The 24,250-nt window shown below is 42.5% G+C and overlaps 1 non-coding gene and 1 pseudogene across 1 annotated transcript; one reads left to right on the top strand and one right to left on the bottom strand.

Moving 5' to 3' along the window:
* Positions 1-24,250, bottom strand: part of LOC124974173 (coiled-coil domain-containing protein 138-like) — a 467,681-nt pseudogene that overhangs the window by 119,838 nt on the left and 323,593 nt on the right.
* Trnaa-agc (transfer RNA alanine (anticodon AGC)) lies at positions 18,194-18,266 on the top strand. The gene has a single exon. It is a non-coding gene; the product is annotated as a tRNA-Ala (tRNA).

Genomic DNA, 24,250 nt, shown 5'->3' with positions numbered 1-24,250 from the left:
TGTTACTCCCTGTCGAGCAACAAGGTCTGATGTATCTCCTCAGGGCCCACCTGAGGAGAATACGGGGCCAAGAAGGATGATGAGTGTCGGAGGCAATGGAAACCCACCAGAGCTGGGAGGTCTGTCAGCACATGAAGCACAGCAGGAACTCATTTACTGAGGGAGTTACACAGTTTTATGTAGGGTGGGGGCTAGGTGGGAACCAATCAGCTTAAAGGTCAGCAAAGCACAGGGAATTCACGAGGGAGAGAGTCCCATAGGACTAAATGGCAAACAGGAGCTGATCATGTTCATGAAACTGCTGCTAACCAATCCCAGACAGTAGAGGGTGGAGATGAGCAGGCCAATCAGGGAGTTGCTGGGTAAGAACACATTTTTCAGTTTCCAGGGGAGAGTGGCAGTACAAAGAAGTCTGGGTAAACTGTTGGTGGATCAGGCAGTGCCATGTATGAGGAAGAGGTTGTCACGAGGGTGCAGCTGCCATTAGGGTGCATCCCCTACAATTTCCCCTTTTTGTTTTATTAGCTCCCCCATGGAGCCAGTTGGAAGGTGGAGCTTCTGTCTTAGGTTGTCTCCTCTTTAGAGATCTTACCCATCTCTGAATACTCCACAGCACCTCAACAACTCAGGGGAGAGAGGAGCCACATCAAGAGCTTGTCTTAAGTTGTCCCAGTGCACCTGGGATCTTACCCATCACTGGCTCAAGGGGTCTCTGGGGGTTAACCTTGCATTATCAACATATGCCTCCTCATAACCAGTGGCTAGCTGTTGGTATTGTACTTGGACATTTATTAATCGTACTGCCTTCAAACATTTCTGTACGAACTGTATGATCTTATTGAAAATGTAGGGGCGAAAGGTAGGTGCTATAAGGAGAAGGAAAAGGGGACCAAGCAAGGAATGTAAGTAAGGGAGCCAGCCATGTAAGCTCATCCAGAAGAAGCTAGATTGAAGCTTGGTACACCATTTTTTCAGATTTTCTTGCAGTTGCTTGATCTTGTCATGGACAATTCTGGACCGATCGGCATAACAGCAGCATTCCTCCTGAAGAAACAAGTAAAGCCCTCCTTCCCTGGCAGTTAGTAAATTAAACCCTCTCCCAAGTGGTAGGACTACTGCTGCAAGGGAATCTAATTGTGCCTGGAGGATCTAAGATTGCACCAGCTACTTATTGCATATCATTTATTAATTGTTGTGAAGGTATATTATATAAGGTAAGAGAGGTGCCTAGTCCAGCAATTTTGGCTCCCGCTTTAGTAGCTACCTTGTTAACATGTCGTTCATAAAGAGGAATCATGCTCATTTGGGTATTGTGCGTATCTATCCTCTGAGGCTGGTACTCTCACGTATTCTTGCCTCAACATCATTAGTTGGACTGTGCTTACATGGTCCTTGATAAAAGCTATTAGTCTATTTAGAATGCAGGGGCCAAAGGTTAAGAGTAAGAATAAAATGATAAGTGGCCCCAGTAAGGTAGAAATCAAGTTGGTTAACCAAGGGGAGGAATTAAACCATGATTCAAACCAGCCTTGCTGTGCCTCTCGCTCCTTCTTCCATTTGGCTAGTCCTTCTCTAACTTTAGTCATAGATTCTTTAACTACGCCTGAATGATCAACATAAAAGCAACATTCTTCACCTAGGGCTACACATAATCCACCTTGCTGTAGGAAAATTAAATCTAATCCCCTCCTGTTTTGCATTACTACTTCAGCTAGGGAAGTGAGGGATTCTTGAAGGTGGGAAATGGAGTTTTCTAGCTTCTCAATATCTAGATCAATAGCTTCTCTTAAATCACAGTAATGTTGGTTCTGAGTTATCAAGGAAGCTGTTCCTGTTCCAGCTCCTATGAGTCCCATACCCAGAATCATGCTTAGGGTTATGGCCATAAGAGGTTCCCTCTTAGTCCTAGGGGGCTTCCTCTTAGTCGTAGATAGAAGTCTTCATCTGAATGATATAATAGCCTGGGAACTAACCTAACAAGCACCCAAAAACCATGGGAGTTATTGATCACTTCTGTATGGGCACATGGTGTGAGTCCTATAGAACAGGCCCACCAAGTATCCTGCTGGGGGATTAGATACTGACTTGAGTTGCTTAGTGTCACAGTTTGCTTGCATAAAGATTGATGAGATGCAGGGATATAGCCTATACAGAGCCCTTGTCCAGTGCTTGTTGCAAGGTTAGGGAACCTTTTGATTTCCAGCGACATTTGTTAGAGTTGTGGGAAGAGGTATAGTTTCCTACAGTTGCTATGCCTTCATAATATGGTGGGGCTGTATCATAACACAGCCAACAGGATTTAGTTATATTGGGATTAGAGCTGTTAGGACTAAGTAGGATTGCTCTAGAAGAGCTACTAGGGGGCCCTTGAGGGTCCCCGTTGGGAGAGTGGTAGGTTTCAGTAGCAAGGTCTTGGTGCTAGGAGATGTGGTTGAGAAATATGTTAGGCTTGGTTTTGGGGTACTAGTTTGCTGAACAGATTGTCTGCTCAGGTTAAGTACCTGGTGGGGGCCCAATGCTGTTTTGCTCAGGGGTTTCTGGACTAACTTAATTGTAAAGATTAGTCCAGGATTATACTCACTGCAGTAAAGCCTTAGTCCCCAGGTTTTTCCAGCCTCCCAGTTTGCCTTTTTTCCCACAGAGGTGAAATTTATGACTAATGGGTTGCAGACTCCCCCTGGGGTAGCTAATGGGAAGGCAGAATATCCTAATTGATCTTTGTTATAACATGGCCCACAGTTCATCCTTTTACCGTTCTGTTGGCAGTAACCTCGTCCCACTTCTTGTATGTTTCCACCCCTTTCCACCAAGATTAGGCCTCCAGTGATGGGAGGGGTCCATGGGATCCACTCAGTAGATTCACAACCCCATACTTTACAGTAGGCACTTTCAGGACCTCCGCACTTGGCAATTTGCTTTCTGTCTCTTGAGTGAGCGGGGCAGACATAGAACCCTAGGCTTCCGGTATTACTGCAACCTCCGGGAGTTAAACACCCATACCCTGGGAAGGGTTCCTGATATGAGGGGTCCCATGTATTCCCCACAAAGTCACACAAGTCCACAAGGAGGTCAGGGAACCAAGTTCCCATAGGGGTTAAATTTGAGGAGGTGACATTGGTTATTTCACTGGTTTCCACGTTGATGACCATCCAGGTTTGGTTCCACGGGAGGTGGGGGTTTCCTTGAACTAGTATAGTACTTACAGTTAGGAAGAAAAGGGCTACTAAAGATCCCATGGTAAGCAGAGATCTTTAGGGTTTAGTATGATTTTGATACTTATGGTATAGCTCCAGGTGCTCCAAGAAAGCTTGGATGATGATGGCACTAATGAACACCAACAGGGAGATAATGAGCAATCTGGTGATGATGAGGCAAAGAGTCCACCAAGGTCTTTTCATGCCTGTTAAAGACAAGAGAATACCATACCTCAAGAGGTGGAGCTCCTTGGGTCAGTACTATCATTTTGTGAGGAGAGGGCATCATTTGGAAGGGGGTGATATTTAATATTTTTTGCAGGGACCCAAATGGGCTTGTCCTCATCAATAGGAAATACACAACCGAATCCCCTTCCAACAGTTATGAGAGGGTCAGGACCTCTCCAGGCCCCTGTGAGAGGGTCCTTCCATTGGACTTTGATGTGATATTTTACTGCTGTTGCCCAATGCTTCTGGAAAGGGGAGAGATGATCATTTTTGGAAAAATTTAAAATATTCAGAGTGCATAGTGCCATGCTTAATTGATCATGGGAGGATGACACTCCCCATTTTTATTTTAATAGCTGGGTCTTTAGGGTTCTGTTTTGTCATTCAACAATTGCTTGACCAGTGGGATTGTAGAGTATGCCTGTATTATGCTGGATGCCCCAGTGTTCTACAAATGTGGAGAATGATTTACTGGTGAAACAAGGGCCATTGTCAGTTTTGAGTTGTTTGGGTAGGCCAAGGACTGCAAAACATTGTAGCAAATGATTGATAGCATGTCTTGTCTTTTCTCTGGCATGGGCTGTGGCTCAGCAGGCATGTGAGAAAATATCAATGGTTACAAAGACGTATTTGAGCTTTCCAAAAGGAGCATAATGGGTGACATCTGTTTACCACAGATGGTTAGGTGTTAACCCACGGGGATTGACTCCAGCTTCTTGCAAAGGAGGTACTTGTAGAAAAGGCAAACAAGATTTACAGGTCTGGGTGATTCATTTTAGCTCCTTAATAGGGACCTGGGGATACCTGTGGTGTAAGCCCTGCCAATTAACATGAGTGAGCTCATGAAAGGAGGTAGCCTCCTCTTGAAAAGAATAGCTTTGCAGAGAATATGCTAAGGAGTCAGCAATTGTATTGTCTCGAGATAAAATACCTGGGAGGCATTGGTGACCCCGGAGGTGCTGCAGGAATATAGGTTTAGTGCTCAACTTTAATAGGTTTCTTGCCTGGATCATTAAAGGGGTGATGGGATTATCATCAAGCTTAATGTATGACCAGGGGAGGTTAGGGAGCAGATTGGCAGCATAGAGGCTATCAGTAAACAGTTTGAAAGACTCTTGTATCTCACTTAAGGCCAGAACAATTGCATAGAGCTCTTTGAATTGTGCTGAACCTTGGATGTCATGGACTAATGTCCTGGGGGTTTCATCACCCTGCATAGAAGGTGGAAAAATAACTATTGCTGCTCCTCTTTTACCCCCATCTGAGAACACCATGAGAAAGAAAGGATCAGCCTCAGGTAAAAACAATCTTGGTGGAGCCCAATTCAGTTGTGAAAAAGAACTTATCCATTTGTAGGGGCCAGAGTGACAATCAATTTGTCCTAGAAATCCTTCCATAGCAATTGCAATGTGGTTATTGTTTTTCTGCAACCAATTAAAGTCAGCCAGTTGGAAGGGGACAACAAGAGCATGTGACTGATGGCCAAAGAGGTGGAGAGATAAATCCCTCCCCTTGATAATGCAGTCGGCAAGTTGGTCTAAGATGGCATAGATTCGGGGTATTCCCCCAACCGACAGGTGAATCCAATGGATGGGTTTCCCTCTTTGTGCCAGAAGGCCTGTGAAAAGTGATTTTCCCCTGAAGATGTAGAGGGTTAGAGGCAAGGAAGGGTTGTATCTTCTCAAAGAGGAATGGTTAATGGCCTGTTGAACTTTAAGGAGAACATCCATATGAATGGGCTCCAAAATGATCATTGTGGATAAGTTTGGTCCCCTGAGTAGACCGAACAGGGGGGTGAGTCCTCTGTGGTAATGGAGATTCAGGGCCTCATCCAGTTAATCTCCCCAAGAAGTTTCTGTAGCTGGGGTAATGAATAACTTTCCTGAATTTGGAGCTGAGGTCTAATAGGAGAAACTACATCCAGCTCCAGGATGGATCCTAAGACCCTAAATTGGGGAACCCATTGAACCTTCTCAGGTGCAATTTGGAATCCATGTTCTGTAAGCAGACAAGACTCAAAAAATTGATCTAATTGGTCACTCTGTGTTGCCCCAAGGATAATATCATCCATGTAAACATAAAGCAGGTGGTCCACTTGCTTAACAAGAGGGGCAAGGATCCTAGACATAAAATATTGACATATGGGGGGACTATTGGCCATTCCTTGGGGTAAGACAGTCCACTCAAACCTCTGATCAGGACCCTTAAAATTAAGGGATGGAATGGAGAAGGCAAATTTCTCAGAATCTTTGGGGCTTAAGGGAATGGAAAAGAAGCAGTCCTTGATATCAATAACAATGAGATAATGTTTAGGGATGGCTGGGATCCCAGGAAGTCCCCTTTGAAGGGTGCCAAAAGGTATCATTCTTTCATTTATTATTCTTAGATCCTGTAGGAGTCACCATTTCCCATTAGCCTTTTGGACGACAAAAACTGGGGAGTTCCATGGACTGACAGAGGGTTTAAGGTGACCTGCCTGTAACTGTTGCTGCACAAGCAAGTGAAGTTGTTGAAACTTATGTTGGGGGACAGGCCACTGCTCTACCCATATAGGGGGGCTCAAAAGTCATTTAATTGTAAGGGGCCCCAGGTGAGCAGTGACCCTTAGGTTTGGGGGTACAGCCAGACAGAAGGTCTTGGTTCCCCTCTCCTTATGGCCTCCAAGGAGGGGTCATCTCTATAGTTGGGGTGACAGGCCCCCCCTTCCTTAAAATGCTGTTGGTATTCCTCTTCCTCCAATAAATCCTCATAAAAGGCTTTGTGATCTGTGGTGATATAGACCTCTGCCTCACCTAGTATATCCTGTCCGAGAAGATTAGCAGTTAATCCTGAGGCCACTAGAGGGCGTACTTCCTCTCCATTACCATGGGGGTCCTTCCATGGGAGTCATCGGCGGTCTGAAAAGACTCTGTTTGCCCACCAACTCCCAATAAAGGAGGCCCAGGCAGGAGCTTCCACTGGGGGGGATGTTTCCTCCCTCCTCAGAACTGTTCTGTCAGCTCCAATGTCAATGAGGCATTTAAAGTTCTTTCCTCCTACAGTAATAGTCATCTTTGGCCGGACCCCTGGCACCAGGGGAACCGTCCAGTGAGTCCTAACCAAGGGTTTCCCCTTATTTAATAGGGCTGGGGGCTGCCCCGTGGGGAGTTTAAAGGTTTCCTTTAATGTCCATTTTGGATTTGCAGTCCTTGGCCCAATGAAACCCCCTTTTATATTTGGGGCAAGGAGTGTGTGGTGGCCAAGAAGAATCTCCTGGGGGGGATGTAGTTCCCCTTTTTCTTTGAGGATATTCCTTTTTGAAATGACCCTCTTGTCCACACTTGAAGCAGGTTCCTTTCCCAGGGAATGCCTGTTGGAGTGCACAGATGAGAGTGACCATATTATTTTCCTGGGATGCCCTTAGCATTGATGTTATGGTTTGAGTTTGATGAGACATGGTGCCAATGTCTTTAGTGGCAATGATCCATCATCCCATAGATCTATCCTTAAGCCTGCACAGGTCAGTTTATGATCAGTGGTCATGCCTTCCCATACTAACATCTTCACAAATTGATCTCTCAGTGGGCCTGGAGGGAACTTTCTTTGTAAGCTTTTTTTTCTCTCTGTCTATAAATGTGGCTAAATCCTCAGAGGCCTTTTGTGTGATCCCTGAGATTGGGGGCTCTGAGGGACCCTCTTCAAGTTTCCTCCAGGCCGTCAAGCCTAAAACACATACCTGTTCCTGATAAGGAGCGGGTATAGCCACCTGCAGTAGGCCGGTAGAGAATTGATCATTAGACCCTGAGAGCATACCAAAGGTGATAGGGATAGGTGGATTAGCAGCTTGGCTTCTCTCTGCCTGAGTATGACACTGGTCATTGAAAAAGGCACACCACTTAATATACATTGGACCTGGGAGAATGGCCTTAGTCAGGTTTCTCCAGTCCTGTGTGGTGCAATTTTGGTGGGCAAGACCTTGAAGGATAATTTCTGCCCAGGGGGAGTTTGGGCCATCCTCAGCAATGGCTTTCTTTAGTTCTTTTAAATCTTGAGCCTCCCATGGGTACCAGATAGCAGGCCTATAACCTCCTGGGTTAGCATTCACTGGAAAGAGGTGACATGCTTCAGAGGTGGGGGCAGGGAGTGGCCCTGTGCTCAAGGTAAGTTTTGTATCTGGATAGGGTGGAGGAGGGGCTGAAGAAGCCTGGAAAGGGTTAGAAGAGGGAGTGGACTCGGGGGAGGACTGCTTCAAGGACACAGGTGTTCCCTCCCTAGGTGGCCATGGAGCTTCATCAAAGGGATCAAGAGGGGGGCCTGTTTCTCTCTCTTGTGATAGTTTCTCTTGACCCTTGTGTAGGAGGACCTAAGAACTGTCCTTTGGAGAGCCAGCGCCTTTGGGGAGGCCCCTATCTTTATCTGGGTTACGGATAGGACGTGGTGGGAAACAGCTTTTAAGGGCTGCAATAGTGGGGAAAGCCCCGAGAGGGGGGATATCTCCCTTATTAACCTGTGCCTTATGAAGAAGTTGTTCAATTCAGTCCCATATTTCCCAGTCAAACAAGTTTGCTTCAGGCAGTCAAGGGACTGCCTTAATGAGAGCCTTCCAGGTCTGAAATGCCTGGCTATCTGAGAGTTCTAATCCTCTACTTCTAAGGAGGATCCTAAGGGAGTCAAGGGAGGGGTCAGACTTGGAACTGGACTGTCCCATATTTTATGGGAGTACACTCACCCGCAGTCCGATTGACCTGTCGGCGACTTCGTGTTCCTCACATGGGTCACCAGTTGTTGCTCCCTGTCGAGCAACAAGGTCTGATGTATCTCCTCAGGGCCCGCCTGAGGAGAATACGGGGTCCGAGAAGGATGATGAGTGTCAGAGGCAATGGAAACCCACCAGAGCCGGGAGGTCTGTCAGCACATGAAGCACAGCAGGAACTCATTTATTGAGGGAGTTACACAGCTTTTATGTAGGGTGGGGGCTAGGTGGGAACCAATCAGCTTAAAGGTCAGCAAAGCATGGGGAATTCACGAGGGAGAGAGTCCCACAGGACTAAATGGCAAACAGGAGCTGATCATGTTCACAGAACTGCTGCTAACCAATCCCAGACAGTAGGGGGTGGAGATAAGCAGACCAATCAGGGAGTTGCTGGGTAAGAACACATTTTTCAGTTTCCAGGGGAGAGTGGCAGTACAAAGAAGTCTGGGTAAACTGTTGGTGGATCAGGCAGTGCCATGTATGAGGAAGAGGTTGTCACAAGGGTGCAGCTGCCATTAGGGTGCATCCCCTACATGGATTAGTGTAAGGCCATATTCCATCTCCTACTGTACTTTGTTCCTTTACTCCTCCAGAGAAGATGCTATTTCCACTGCTTTCTTTCAATTTCTATTTGGAGGCAAGCTTGTCAAGGGGCTTAACTGCTGTCCAGTGGGTGCCTTTGGGCTGGTGTTTTGCTTACGATTTCTTCCCAGATTGGCTGCCACCAGCTTGGAGATTTGTTTTCTGAGTTTTGTCAGAGCCTAACCCTGCGTGCACTCTCTTTGGAAATTTCACATCCAACTTGATTATAACAAAGTTTGAGATAGAGCAGCTTTTGAACATTCACAGAATACTGCCATTTCTCCTGAACAAAGGCAAACAGAGATCAGCAGCACATTTGAGAAACTGTAAATTGGCATCAAACTTAGTCCCCTTAAGTATTCTTGGAAGATGGCTCATGCCTCAAAGCCTCAGCTTATTCTGAAGGATGGCCCTGCCTGAAAGGCCCAGTCTGGGCTTAGTCTGGCAGAGGTGTGGCCTGTTTATTCTGAGTGTGTAATCCTTTATCCTCATTATCAGGCAGCTGAGTCATGGATTTAGGAAGTGTCTGGAAAACTGTAAATTTTGGGATATGGAGAGTTGAACTGTGGCACAAGTGGTATCTTTTTTCTTTTTTAGGATTGTAGCACTGAATTCTTTCATCTTATAAATATCTTTTGGTGTCTTTGTGAGCTGGTTGGCTTCATAAAGTAGAACCACCTGTAAAAGAGAGCCATTGTCTTTTGAGATGCGCTCCACCTGTATTATCCAGGTAGAACTTAAATGCTATCCTAAGTGTTCTTCTAAGGGAAAAGAGAGAAAGAGGAGGAGGCAACCTGTCATAGGTCAAGGAATGCTGATAAAGAATAGATTGCTTCCTAGCACCAGCAGGAGGAATATAACCCTGGAGACACCTTGACTTCAGACTCTGACACAACACATTTTTGCAGTGTTAAGCCACCTAACTTGGGTCATTTTTTATAGCAGCCACAGGAAGCAAGTACACAGCCTTTATCAGTGTCAAATAAGCTCTTACATTTCCCTGTGGTTCAAGGGGTTTGTGTCCTGTGTGTGTATGTCACACATCTTTTTCTGGATGTATGTATGTTAATTACTGCAGACAATAATATACTCTGTGATTTGAAAAGTTCTTTATTCTGAGAGTGAATATGTGTTGTTTACTCATGGCCCACTTGGGGTTAAATGCCTGAGCTCTGGAGTCCATCGGGCTCTGGAGTGGCAACCTAACCCAGTAGTTAATAAGTAGTATATTTTCCCCTTGTCTCTAAACATATCCTCATTGAACTTTCTCCTTAAAGTGTAGTGAAACACCAGGGAGAAATGTAGAAGAGATTTCTTGTATCAAAATGGTTGAGTTTAAATTCTATCTCCCTTTCTTATTAGCTGTGTGACTTCAAACATATTACTTAACTTCACTGTACCTCAGTATTTAATCTGTGAAATGGGTATAATTATGATCGCCCACCGCCCGCAGGCGGTGGGCAATCACAATGCATACACTTTTCTTGAACACAGGAACCAAAAGGCTTTATTCCACAGTCTCAGACTTATATTGAGAACATCAGTCTATCAGAGAGTAGACTACCAGGAAAGTCAGCCTATCAAGGAACAGTCTCCAGGGAGATACCAGGATTGCCTCATGTACAACAGCCAACCAGAGTTACTTCCTAAAACTTGAATATGAGTGCAGCTATGTCTGGCAAGCTGCCAGGCACCATCTTAGAGATCAGGCCATGGTGCGGCTCTGGGGCCCTCAGAGACTGCCCCTGACATCTCCCCCTTATTCTTTAAATAAAGAAAAAGATGACTTGGGACCATGCCTGTCTTAGGTTGTCCATGGCAAATTACATCCTTACCCATCATTGGAATTCTGACCTCCAGGCGTCAGAACCCTGTCTTAGGTTGGTATGCATTTCCACGGATCTTACCCATCTTTGACTACTGGTCCAGCATGCTTAACTATACTTGGGGGGATGTGCCTGTCTCAATGGCTGTCAAAGTCTGTACTATAGTCCCGTTGATGACATTGGGCATCTTGACGAGCTCTGATTTTGCTGCGTATAACATAGGCTATCCCTAAGCAGATAATAATCAGAACAGCTACTGTTTCCAGCCCACTGTTAACAAAGAGAACATCTCGAATACCGATGCAACTTGAACCCTGGTGGCATTGACTCTGAGTATCAAATGTAGATGACCAATTACCAGTAAGGTAGAAAGAGAGAATTTTAGATAACATAACCACAGAGCTAAGGTTATTATAAGCAATAGGGGTGACACACAAAAGTTGCAAATGTTCTTGCAAGATATCCACTTGTTCTTGTAGTAAGTCCACTCTTTGATTTAAAAGGTGTACGCCTGCTGTTAGATGTTGGTTTAGGGTCTCTGTAGTCTGTAAGGCTGCAGCTGTATTTTCGACCAAGTGATTTTTGTTGCTGTCTGTATGGTTGTGTCAATGCTGCTGCTGTGGTTGTGGCTGCCGCTGCAGAGACTGCTACCGTGGCGACCACGGCCGCTGTGATGCCAAAATCTCTCCTGTTTCTTGATAGTAACACTGGCAATTCTGCATCTGTAACAGAGACTGGGACTGGTTGGAAGGTAGGAACACACATTAAGACTGCCAGTGGGAACCTAGAAGCATTCCAACATTGAGAGAGGTAGCATCCTAAGAGACTAAAAAGAGGTTGTAAGTTAGTTCAAGGGGGGCTACGAGCATCATGGTCATCAGGAGTATGTTGGTCTGAGTTACTTGTTGGTAGCATTGGCACTGGTCGAGTTAGTCGCTCAGGAACCCAGATAGGTGATGTTTTATCCTGTGGAAACACACAAACTGAGCCACGGCTCCAGTAAAGCACCGGGTCTGGGCTGTTCCATTGTCCTGTAAGAACATCCTTCCATTTTACCGTCGCTCTATCATGTTGTTTATGATTGCCATGTCTCTCAGCAGCACAGCGACCCTCATTATCCAGAGTTAAAAATTTTTAAAATAAAGAGGCAAAGAGAAAGTTTATCTTTAGGGGACCTGAAGGTCTCCCCTATTCCCCCTTTTTGTTTATAAAGAGTGTTTTTGAGGGTGAGATGTGCATGTTCAACAATACCTTGTCCTTGTGGGTTATAAGGTATACTTGTGGTTAGAGTTATTTCAAATTTAGTGAGAAATTGGTTCTTACCAAATTTAGTTTTTAAAGAAAAATTTAGACTCTATAACGTAGTGCAATACTCTAATAGTTGCTTAACCATAATTGTATAAACCCCTATTTTTAAGACTAATTGTTCTAAAGAATAAAACTTAATAGACACAAAGTTAAGAGTAAATTAGTACTTCTAAGAAATCCTTGTTAATTTACCATTTCATTTTACCATATAGATTAAACTTTGGTTTATATTAGAACATTAGTATTTCACCTTAGGAAAAACCTTAAATAGCTTTAAATGTTTCACATCCATACAACCAACTTAGTAACATGCAAACTTGTTGAAACTTGCCCTTTACTTACATAGACTTTCTTAGCACTTACTTAGACACTCATTTATTTCATCACACAAGCACTTTCTTACCCAGAAACATTTCCTTTTCCCTTTTACTAAATATATTTCCATACCCAGAACCTTTATTTTCTCTTTCCTGTTGACCCCTTTTTGTTCACATTCTGAAACAACTCTTATAAAATTTCTGAATTTAAAACAATTACTCTATTTTAATAAGATTAAATATTTTGTTATTTATAGTACTCTACATCAACATTTTATTAGTTTGACCACCTAGAGACTCTCGAGTTATTTTTAAGACATTTTACTTCCATTAGTTTACCCAATTTAAATTGAACCTCTTTAAATCAAGTGAATTAAAAATATTTGGATCAATTTTTAAATTTAAATTTTAGGAGTGCTCAATTTTGATACAGACAAAACATGACATTAGACAGCACGACATACACATAACACAAAATCAAAGGCCTTGAAACTTTATAGGTGAATCTCCATTGCAATGTAACAGATGTTCAAAAACTCTAGTTGAATAAAAATAAATAAATAAATAAAACTGATCAAAAAGGTCATGAGCTCAAAAAAAAAATGTAGAATTCAGAAAAAACAAGAGTCCTGGGAAAATGTTACGGCCGTTAATTACTTTAGTAAAGCACCATAAAATTTACTTTTGCTGGAGTTCAGGTAAGACTTTTCTCTCTTTTTTTTTTTGGGGGGGGGGGCTTGAGACCTGTCTCCTACTGAGCCTTCAGGCTTTCTCTATTTACATTTCAATGTAAGCCTTGACTGAGATTTGGATCTGAAAGGAGCTAAAATTTTCCAGCAGAAACTTGATGCCTAGGGCATTTTAACCCTTAATTCTGGTTAGTAATCAATTCAGGTTTGGACGCAGAAAATTGTGAAACAATTATCTCCCAATATTTGTGGGGACTGGGGCTACTATATCATACTCCTTACTAGGACATGCCACTGATGGTTGGGCTAGTTACTCCCTCAACACCAGCATATGTGGGACCTCATGGCAAGAGGACTAGGTGGGCCAGGTAGGGCGAAGTTGGAGGAGGAGAAGGAATTCGCAAGAAAGAAGAGACTTGAAGATAAGGAATCCCTTTCCATCTACCCGCTCGCTTGCAGAAGCTGTGTGCCAATATCTTTGGTAACCACAATCCACCTTCCCATGGAGCCATCTTTCATCCCTGCACAGGTCAATTTGTGATCGGTAGTCATTCCTTCCCAAACTAACATTTTAACATTTACTGGGAAGGCCCTACAGGGAGGGGGGAGGTTAGAGTCTGTGAGTTCTTGCCCAGTATCATAAAATGGCCACCGGGAAGAATTCCCACCACCCAGAAGGAGGAGGGCGAGGGTTTTCATTGAAGTCTGATGTGGCCCCAGAATACAAGATGGCAGCAATGAGCCTCCCCGGGGCGGTAGTGGGCCCTCCCTATGTGTAGAGGCTGGCTGCCCTCGTGGTTTCTCAACCTTGGGAGGAGCAGATTGAGATGGATTGGGCTCCTCATTAAAGGTCTCCCAATGTTGTTTACTATGTGGCAAGTTTCTGGAAGGAGATGCAATGGGAGGAGCCAGCAGTTCTTTAGGCGGTGGCTCTTTGGGGATAAACTTGGAGCCCCCTTTGGGAGGTCCTGGAGAGAAGCAGGCCTTAAGGGTGGATAACGTAGGGCAGACTCCTAATGGGGGACCCTCACCTAAACTGATTTCCCTAAAGGTGTCCCAGGCTTTTTCCGCCTGTGTATCAGACCACTCAAGGCTGCTACTCTTCAGCATGAGTAAGAGCTGAGAGCACAGGGTCACCATGTGTGGTGTGTGTTTGCCCCATCTTTTCTTTAGAGATCCTGTAATAGCAAGATTTTTTGTTTTACATAGTAAATCCTCCTCTTCATCTGAACTATCCTCACACCCAGTTTCATTTTCCTTGTCTGTCTCTGATCTTATTGACACCCTTTCTGATGCTTTAGACCTTTCCTCTTTTATTTCCTCCAAAACCTCTTCCCCTTGTTTTATGGCCTCTCTGCATTTGGTTCGGGCTGTTTTAGTTTCAAGGGGAACTCCATTGGCCCGGAGCAAATCCTTTAAGGGACCTTCCATGTGCATTTGTGACATTTCAGTGCCCATATTTCTCTATTAAACTAACAGAATGCAAAGCACTTTAACTAGCAAAACAAAAGTGAAAGCACTTACAAACAATCTCCGTCGCTTATCCCTCGAACTTTAACTTGTCACTTCCCGTGAACTTTAACTCGTCACTTACCCTGCGAACTTTAACTCATTGCTTACCCTGGGAACTTTAACTCATCACTTATCCAGCGAACTTTAACCTGGCCAGACTGTACTTTACTTTCCCTGTATTTACCTGATCAGTTCCTTCTTTGTAACTCAAGTTCCCGGGTTTCGGCACCACCTATGATTGCCCACCGCCCGCAGGCGGTGGGCAATCACAACGCATACGCTTTTCTTGATCACGGGAACCAAAAGGCTTTATTCCACAGTCTCAGACTTATATTGAGACATCAGCCTATCAGAGAGTAGACTACCAGGAAAGTCAGCCTATCAAGGAACAGTCTCCAGGGAGATACCAGGATTGCCTCATGTACAACAGCCAACCAGAGTTACTTCCTAAAACTTGAATATGAGTGCAGCTATGTCTGGCAAGCTGCCAGGCGCCATCTTAGAGATCAGGCCTACGGTGCGGCTCTGGGGCCCTCAGAGCCTGCCCCTGACATATAATCACAGCTACCTCAGAATTTTTTGTGAAGTTTAAGTCACTAAATGCATGTGGCACCCTCATTCATGAAGGAGTAGACCCTACACAATGTGAATTGTTCTATTTTATCTGTACAGTGCCTGGTACTAGTAAAGGAGCAAATAAATAGTAGGTAAATCTGTATTACAGTTGAGAAAACCTAAGCTCAGCAAGGTGAAGTAATATGTCCAGTGTTTATACAGCTAGTTAATGGCAGAATAGGGACCACCCAGATCATAAGTAAGGTTGTGTGTATTCTCAGAGAAGAAAATATTTCTGGATTAAATATTGGGGTTGCTATGATTTTGGAGAATTGTATTCTCTAGTTCCTCCAAGGTGCCCCAGTGTGGTTGGCATTTCTGTTCAGCATTTTAATTTCTTATTTCAGTTCTTTCTCAGTTATTCATGAAAATTAACCTGGCTCTGTTCCCTTCTTCTAAGGGCCCCATTTTCTTCCAGGGGTGGTTATTTACTCCAATACATATCATGGCTAATGAGCCTGTGGGTGTTGATGTGTTTATATGAGCTCTTCTGGATACCTATATTTTGACACGACTATTTGGTTTTCCATGGCTGAAGGTTTTTGGAGTTTGGGAGGAATGAGTCAACAGCACCCCCTTCTTTAGTCTCCCAAAATGGATCCAAGCAAGTCAGATGAATGATCACAGTTAACTCAGATGAGCCATGGGATAGAATGAGCTTTCAGACCTGCAGCCAGATGAGCTTACTAACTTGTCACTCGAGAATACAGCAGACTTGTCCAGTCATTGGCACTACAGGACACTTGTGTGGAGATGGTTTCCTTTTCTCTTAATCTGGTGGCAGAAAACAGACTATAATGCATGTTCTTGGCAGGAGGTTGATTTTCCAAAGAGAACTCAGTCAGACCTGTGCCTTCATTTCTGTACTTGCAAGTCAAGGAGGTAGAACTAGATAGCTTGTAAATGTCTCTTTCTCCTTCCTAACATTGAGTTTTATTCAATTATGAAAACATTCCATTGAACCTTCCCACATTCATGCCAAGTTAAGACAGAGACTAGAATTGAGAAGTCTTGACCTCCCCAGTGCAGTTTCCCTGTATGACACATATCTGTGAATTTCCCACTATTCTTATTTTAATGATAGGATGAAAATAAGTGACTCCACCCTGAAATAATATATTCAAAGGGCCATATAATATTTGTAATGCTCATTGGAAATGCACAATGTTTTGCCCAGAGATAGACCTGATCACTAGACTGATGTAAACAACTGTCCACTTGGGAGAGCTTTAATTACCAACTCCAGATGTCAGGAGAATCTGGTTCCAGGATTCCAGCAACCTGTTTCTCTCTTCTAGCAGATCTCTCCCACCCGCAACGCACTGGCATTCTGGCTACCTCGCATCTTGGTGGTAAAGCAGTTGCTCCAGACACTTGAAAATAAAGAGGTTATGGCTGCAAACCAAACATGCAGGGGTTCCTGCACCACACAGTGCTTCAGTTTTTCTCTGGTCTCTGGGAAGAATCTAATTCTCATTTTTTTGAATTCAAATTTTTAAAAAATTCCCAGAATTCAAAATTAAATTTTCCAATTTCCCAGAAGACATTGTAATGGTTTGGCATGTTGCTTTATATATGACCCCATTTTTTTCTTATTTCTCTTTAGAAAGAATTGTAATAAAACTCAGTGAGTCTCCCTCAATGGTTAGACATGTTATAAGGCTACAGTGTGTTATAAGGCTCTAAAGCATGTAACTGTCAATTAAAAAGAAAGATTTAGGTCAGCGAAGCAGCACAGGTGTAGCTCAACATGTAAAGTATGTTTGCATATATAACATTTGCCACTAAAGACTTATACCACCTACTTCTACTCTGTTGCTAATTGCAGGTTTGTGTTTTTAAACACCACAAATTACACCTCTAGCTTTAAGTTTTCCAATTTATGCCTCTAGCCCCAACCTCTTTCTTGAATTTCAAACTTAATACTCAAATGCTTCCAGGGTTATACATGATCCATAAACTCTTCTTTGTAGTGAGAACCCTACCTTGGTCCCATGAACCCCCAGTTACACAAGTTACTCCTTTTTATACTTTTACATAGCCATGTCTCATGTATTCAGTTTATTCATCCTTCCAGCTTTGAAAAAGCATTTGCAATTTTATTATAGTAGGTGACTACCTCTAAAATTAAAAGAGGTTGTAAAATAGGGAAGACAGGTATCAACACCCCTTTAAAAATTTAATAGGAATATGAACAGAAGGACCACAGGAAAAATGGCAAATGGATTTTTTTGTTTTGTTTTGTTTTTTGTTTTTTGTTTTTGGTACCAGGGATTGAACTCAGGGACACTCAACCACTGAGCCACACCCCAAGCCTATTTTGTATTTTATTTAGAGACAGGGTCTCACAGAACTGCTTAGTGCCTCACTGTTGCTAAGGCTGGCTTTGAACTTGTGATCCTCCTGAGATTACACACCTGACTGGCAAATAGACTTTTTAAGTGTATCTCACCCATAATAAGATAAATTAAAATCAAAATTATACAGAGGTGCCATCATGGACCACAGACTCTTTTGGAAAAGCTATGGAAAACAGCCTTTTTCATTCATTGCTGCTGTGAATTCAGTATGGTGTAAGCACTCTGGAGGGGAATTTAGCATAGTTGGCCAAATTATGCAATCATTTACCCTCTGAGGGAAACTTCTGCTTTTAGAAAGCCATCCAGATCTGTTGAGGTCAGAGTCGAAGGTGAGAGGAATTTAATGAAGAATGGAGGAGAGAGAAAGTGAATATTGGCTCTGGCCTCAAAATCAATGATAGTGATGGGGTCACTGTTTTCAGTTTGTCCCACTGACCTCCTTCTATGTTTCCTCTTATGAAGAGCCCCTGTCCCCAAAGCCTGCAAAAGAGAATAGGTCTATTCAGTACAAGGGGTGAACTCACATTCTCAAGAGAGACAGTTTAACAAATTGAGTTCTTCCTGAGGAATGACTGTCCTCTGTTTGTATCTTTGCTGCACACAGATATGGTCTGGACATAGAAGAGGACAATGACAACCTGAAAGAAGGTGATCTCCTGGGGGAATGGCCAAGGTCTTGGTTTCTTCATGTTTAAAATGGGGATAATCATCTTATCAATTTCATAGGATGATTGTCAGACTCAGTGAGAAAATGCACTTAGCACAGCACCTGAGACATAGTTAAAAAGTACAAGTTAGCTACTATTATATTTAAGAATTTTAGAGGTGCTGGAGATATAGCTCAGTTGGTAGAGTGCTTGCCTAGCATGCACAAGGTCCTGGGTTCGATCCCCAGTACCACCAAAAAAATAAAAAAAAAGAATTGTAGCAGATCTCTTGTGCAGTATATATGTGCATCCTTCCATTTATGTATTTCTAATGGAGATAACTAAAGTGGGCACAGGTGACCTAGGTCTGACCAATCAGAGTACTCCATTCCCTTGGACACAGATAGGTCAGCGATGAGTCATGACTCAGGATAGCCTAATGAGCACCAGCTCTAGGAATTTAGCTAAAACTATCAGGGAGGAGTTATCTTTTTTGCCTGGCATTGATAATCTGGAACAATGAAAGGCTGGAGCTGCTGGCTTGCCCATGCTTTACAAACCAACAGAGGAGGAATCAGAGCTGAGAGACAGATTTCTGCTGGCACTGTGTGAGTTCCGATTCATGCATGCCTGAAACAAGAAATCCCTTGTCTTCTTTGTCACAGGAGACCTAAAATTTCCTCTTTGGCTTAAATAAATGTGGGTTGGATTTGTGTAAAAGTAATTGGTTAAGGTGGTTGTCCTTTGTCCATGTGAAAGCCTAGGTTAAATGATTTGAAGCAGGCATGGACCTTTATTAATTTCATCCATGTGCAAACCCTCTGGAATCTTGTGACTCAGTAATATTAGCTTTTCTAAAAAAAAATAGAACATAAAGAATTCTGTCCAGCAGGGAAATCACAAAAGTAGAAATGAAAGGGGTTTTCTTAAAGCATAGTACTGTGCCATTTCCAATTAATTCACTGCCTACCCATCTACTGTCCATTCAGAAATGCTTTTATTAACATATAGCACCCTAGGATTTCTTGAGGGTGTCAGGACTTTAAAGTAATTCACAAGTAAAGGAAAGAAATAAAAAAGGATGAGGGGAAACCCTGCATGCCACATACACACACTAAGGCTTAATTTAAAGCATCAGCACAGTGGGTTGGCACAGGACACCCAGGTTGCATTAATACTTTTTGGAAAGAAGGTCTTTAAATGGAAGGCTCAGATGTTGGTTCCTTTCCAGTGTCCTGTGGTACACCATATTAATCTCAATATTTTGGAAAAATAAAAATTGATGCCTTATAGGGTTGCTCCCAAAATGAATTTTGGGTTTGGGGAAGCTAGTTCTAGTGACATGGACTTCTGTGGTAACCGATCCCAATACTCTGGAACTTCACTCTCTGTATGTTTGTCCTTAGGGCTCCATGGAGATCCCCTTAGTCAGATGTGTGTGTATTTGTGTATGTGTGTCTGTGTGTGTGTGTGTGTGTGTGTGTATAAATATCTCTTGGGAGATCTTCCCTGAGTTCCCCTTGGCTCATTCCATTAATTGGGTAAGAATTGCTCATCTCTGTTCCCTTGATGCTCTGTAAAAACCACATTAGGCTTAGTCATTGTTGCTCACCAGGGCTCTACTCTTTTTGAGGAAATTTGCCCGTGGACTGTTTGTTCTGTGAAGTTGGAGCCTGCATCTGTCTGTTATTTCTGAGTCTAGACCTGGATACAGTGCCCAGACCAGAGGAAGGTACTGGTAAGTTATATAAGATGCTGTTTGGGATTTTATCCCATCTCTTCCAAGTTTTCCTGTAAGAGAGAATAAACCTGGAGACCGGTCTCCCTGGTCTGAAGAATACTCATACATTCCATCCATGAGAGGCCTCGGAAGGGTGGAAGGCAGGATATTCCAGTGTTACTCTGTTAATGTTGGCAGGCAGTTGTGTGAATGCTGGAGGTGGCTGTGGTGATGTTTTGCCTTTGACTTTTGAGCATGCTCTTGAGGATCACATCCTTTGGTGCTGTGGGTAACTGAGACTATGGGAAGAAGTTTCCCTGTGATGGCAGCACCTAGAGATTTTCTGACAGCAATCTTCCTGTCTTTATTTTCCTGTAGTAAAGTACTTTCTGCTCTAAACACCAATAGTGAGTATGCTTTGCCTCATTAAAACTCTGATCAACAAGATGACCATTGACTCCATGACCAGGAAGTTTATGGAATATAATAATTTTTAATTTTCTGATTTGAATTATTCATATTGGGAGATGTACATGTGGTTTAGTCAGGTTTTTGTCACTGTGACAAAATACCTGAGAAAAGCAACTTAAAGGAGGAAAGATTTATTGTGGTGCACAGTTTCAGAGGTTTCAGTCTGTGAATGGCAGACTATTGCTTTGAGGCAGAGGTGATACAGAATATCATAGCAGAAAGGTATGGCACAATAAAGCAGCTCACCTCATGGTAGGAGACAGAGAGAGAGAGAGAAAGAAGAGAAGAAAAGAGAGAGAAAGAAAAAGAGAGTGAGCTCATGCAACATGAGAAGAAACTGAGACAAGATATAATTCCTATGGGCACACCCCATGGATCCACTCCCTTCAATCAGGTCTCATTTCATAGTTTTCCCCACCTCCCAGTAGTCCATTCAACTATAAATTCCTCAATAAGTTATTTCACTGATGATGTCAGAAGCCTTGCGATCCAATCACTCCCCAAATTGTCCACCTCTGAGCACTGCTGCATTGGTAACCAAGTCTTCATCCCATGAATCTTTGGGGGACACTTAATATATGTAAGTATCAGTATATTATCAGTATATATCAGTATATATCAGTATATTACCACTTGGTAAGGGTGCTCAATGGATAGGTCAGTCACCTCTTAGGTTGGCTTTGTTGTGTCCTGACAATGGTATTGCATACATAGCTTTTAAATCTATATTAAAAACTTTGACAAAGAAAAGCAGTTTCATTATTTGGTGAGGAAAAGAGAAGCAATAGCCCTGGAATAAAAGTGGAAATGAAAGGCACATAAAGAATTATAAGAAAATAAGAATGCTATATTGTTCAGTTTTGCTGTTGAACAAACAATATCAAAAGCAGAGTGGCTTGCAATAATAAGCATATATTTTCTTATTTGCAGGTCTGCAGGTCAGCTCTGGCTTTGGAAATGACTGGTCTTGGCTCCACATTGGGAGATGGGCTGAGATTAGTCAACATATTTCTCCATTTACCTTGAACTAGTTGCCTTCTATGGCTGACATTTCTCATGGCAAATCATAGCAGTACTCTAAGGTAAGGCAAGACAGAAAAAACATGTGAGGCTGCTGGTGACATCATGTCTGCTAAAATTCCATCGACTGAAGCAAGTCACTTGACTAACCAGATGACCAATAAAACAGGGTAGTGTCCTCTATCCACACTTGGAGGCACTCAAAGTAACCTGATAAAAGGGTGTGGACATATAATTACAATTTGGGAAGAGGTAAAGAATTGAGAATGATGATCTAAACTACCCAGGTTCCTAGTTAAACCTGAACTTTTTGGATAAGTTACAGTAAAATGCCAATCAGAGCATGGTTTCTCTGTGCAATGTGGACCCAATCATTTACTCCAGAGCAAAAAAAAAAAAAAAAAAAAAAAAAAAAAAAGTTCTGGGTGAAAGATATTTGTCATATGAGACAGAGCACTACTAGAACCTCAGAGAAAGTGGATGTGTGAGGAAAATCATAGAAAATTCTCCATAAATATGTGATATGGAAGGAATCCAAAAACCAGTGTTCTCCCCAGTTCTGTCTAGAAAATATGCTAGATAAATACTTGTTGCTGCTGAACCAGTGATAGTACTCAACCAGGAGGCTGCATCCCAAATACAGGCATGTGATTGATAAGCAGCATCCACTGAGAAAGGGACAGAGGAAGGACATGTGTTGACCATCTGCATATCACTATGATTTCCCTTAGGTAAGTTGGATTGCTGTGACTGAGATTCCTTGAAGGAAAAGACTCTGATTCATTTGTGAATACCCCACAGTACCCACCATAAGGAGGAAGGTAGAATTTTTCAATGACGTGAGTGGTTCAGTCCAAGTGTCTTTAGGTCCTACTGGGCAGAATTCAGCTTTGAGCAGCAAGTTCAGGACCCCACCCATATCCCTCAGCACTTTCCACTGTCTTGTACATTATAGGGTGATGATTCAAGTGAAATAAGGGAGGCAAAGCTCATAGCAGAGTGCTCAGCACATGAACATGCACAATGTATCATTGATAAATGTTTTATGAATTTAACTGTAATCATTTTTTGATGGAAAGTTAAAATGACTTTGAAGGTCTACTTAAGAATAGAAATTGTAAAAAAAATACTCCTGCATAATAAGATTGCAAATCTGCAAGAGCTCTGCCAGTTTTGCATCATAGGGCTAGCATTTCTGAGAAGAGAAATTCACAGGGGTAAAGCAAACAGCACAAAACAAAACAAATGAAACAAAACAACATCAAACAGAAGAGTGTACTCTTTGGAATGCCCCAGTTAGTCTGGGAATAAAGAATAGACTCATTTTATCACCATGGTAATATTTTCCACCTTCCTCTCTTTATCTTTTTCCTCTTTCTTCTTTACTACTGTTTGAAGTTGGCTGAAGAAAACAGAAGTGGAGGAATTATCCACCAAGTAATCAAACATGCCAATTAGAAAGGAAAGACTGCCAGGTCCCAGGAGCCGGGTGGCAGTTTGTAAGCATTGGTTGTATCAAAGCACATGTAATGTGCTGGAAGTATGGTATCCTCAGAGAAGGCCAGTTTGATGTCATATCCAGTTTGTATGCATGAACGCCTGGCCTGCTGAGTCTGGGTTCCTTTGCAGATATTCAAGGAGAGCAAAGTACAGAAAGCTAAGTGCTGACCATGCTGATTTTAGCCAAATGTTTGTAAAGCATGGTTTCCACTAATGGGAACTAGTTGCAGTAGGAAGGCAACTAGTGAGGAATCCTATTGGTGTAAAATAAAACTCTTGGCAAGATGGAAGTCTGAAGCTTTATAGATTTGGGTTCAAGTTTTGGTTTCACCAGGACATACCCATAAGGCATTGGTTATTTACTAAAGTATGCTGAGCCTTTCTTTCCCCACTGGTAAAGTGGAGACAACACAGTCTTGCCAGTAAGGGTTTTGTGAAGATTACATCATTTTCTTTCTTTTTTCTTTTCTTTTTCTTTATCTTTCTTCTCTTGTTTTTTTTCTTTTTCTTTTTTTTTATTTTTTATTTTATTTTTTTTTTTTTGGTACTGGGGATTCAACCCGGGGATGATTACCCACTCACCAACATTCCCAGCCCTATTTTATATATTTAAGAGACAGATATATATTTTATATATTTAAGTTGCTTAGGACCTCACTAAGTTGCTGAGGCTAGCTTTGAACTTGTAATCCTCTTGCCTTAGTCTCCCAAGCTTCTGGGAGTACTGGCATGTGTCACCATGCCTGGCTTCACTTTCTTATTTTAATCAGTGAAAATCTCTGATGGTTTTTTACTGACCTTGAATAAAATTCCAACTCCTCATCCTGGACTATGTATTTCTCTGATATATGGCTCCTGCTTACTTCTCTGACTCTCCCCTTTGCCCATTATGGTCTGAATAACCCTAGCCTTTTTTTTCTTCCTGCAATATGCCAGCCTTCTTACAGATTGTCAAGGGCCTTCTACCTGCTTGGCCCTCTGCACAGTGTTCTTCCTCAAAGTTTTGTCAAAAGTGTCTACACTTAAGAAACCATCAAGACCTCCATCATTATATCCACCATCATCACTGCCATTATTGTCATTGTTATCATTGTTTTTAACACTTATTAAATGCTTCTCATGTGCCCAGAACAATACTTTAGTATCAAATGTGTACTAACTCATTTAATCTTCACATGTTTCCTGAGTTGGGTTAAATTATCATTCCCATTTACATATGAGGAAATTAAGACCTTTGATGATTTAGTAACTTCCATAATATCACACAACCCAGAAGGGACAGAGTTGGGTTATGCTCTGAGCAAGGACTGGAAACTAGTAATTCATCTTGTGCTTCTTTACCTGCCCAAATATCAAAAGCCATCTGGGTACTGCCTCACATCACCCAGGTTAATTATTTGCAGAGCTATTCTGACTTCGTATAAGCCATGAAAATGAGGTAGCTCATTTTGTTCATTTCTGTATCTCCAGTGACTTGAGAAAAAGTCCAATACTTAATATGTGTTAAATAAATATTGGTTCAATGATTG

This window comes from Sciurus carolinensis, unplaced genomic scaffold (assembly GCF_902686445.1).
Source record: "Sciurus carolinensis unplaced genomic scaffold, mSciCar1.2, whole genome shotgun sequence".
NCBI lineage: Eukaryota > Metazoa > Chordata > Mammalia > Rodentia > Sciuridae > Sciurus > Sciurus carolinensis.
This window is presented reverse-complemented; position numbering and strand designations above follow the sequence as displayed.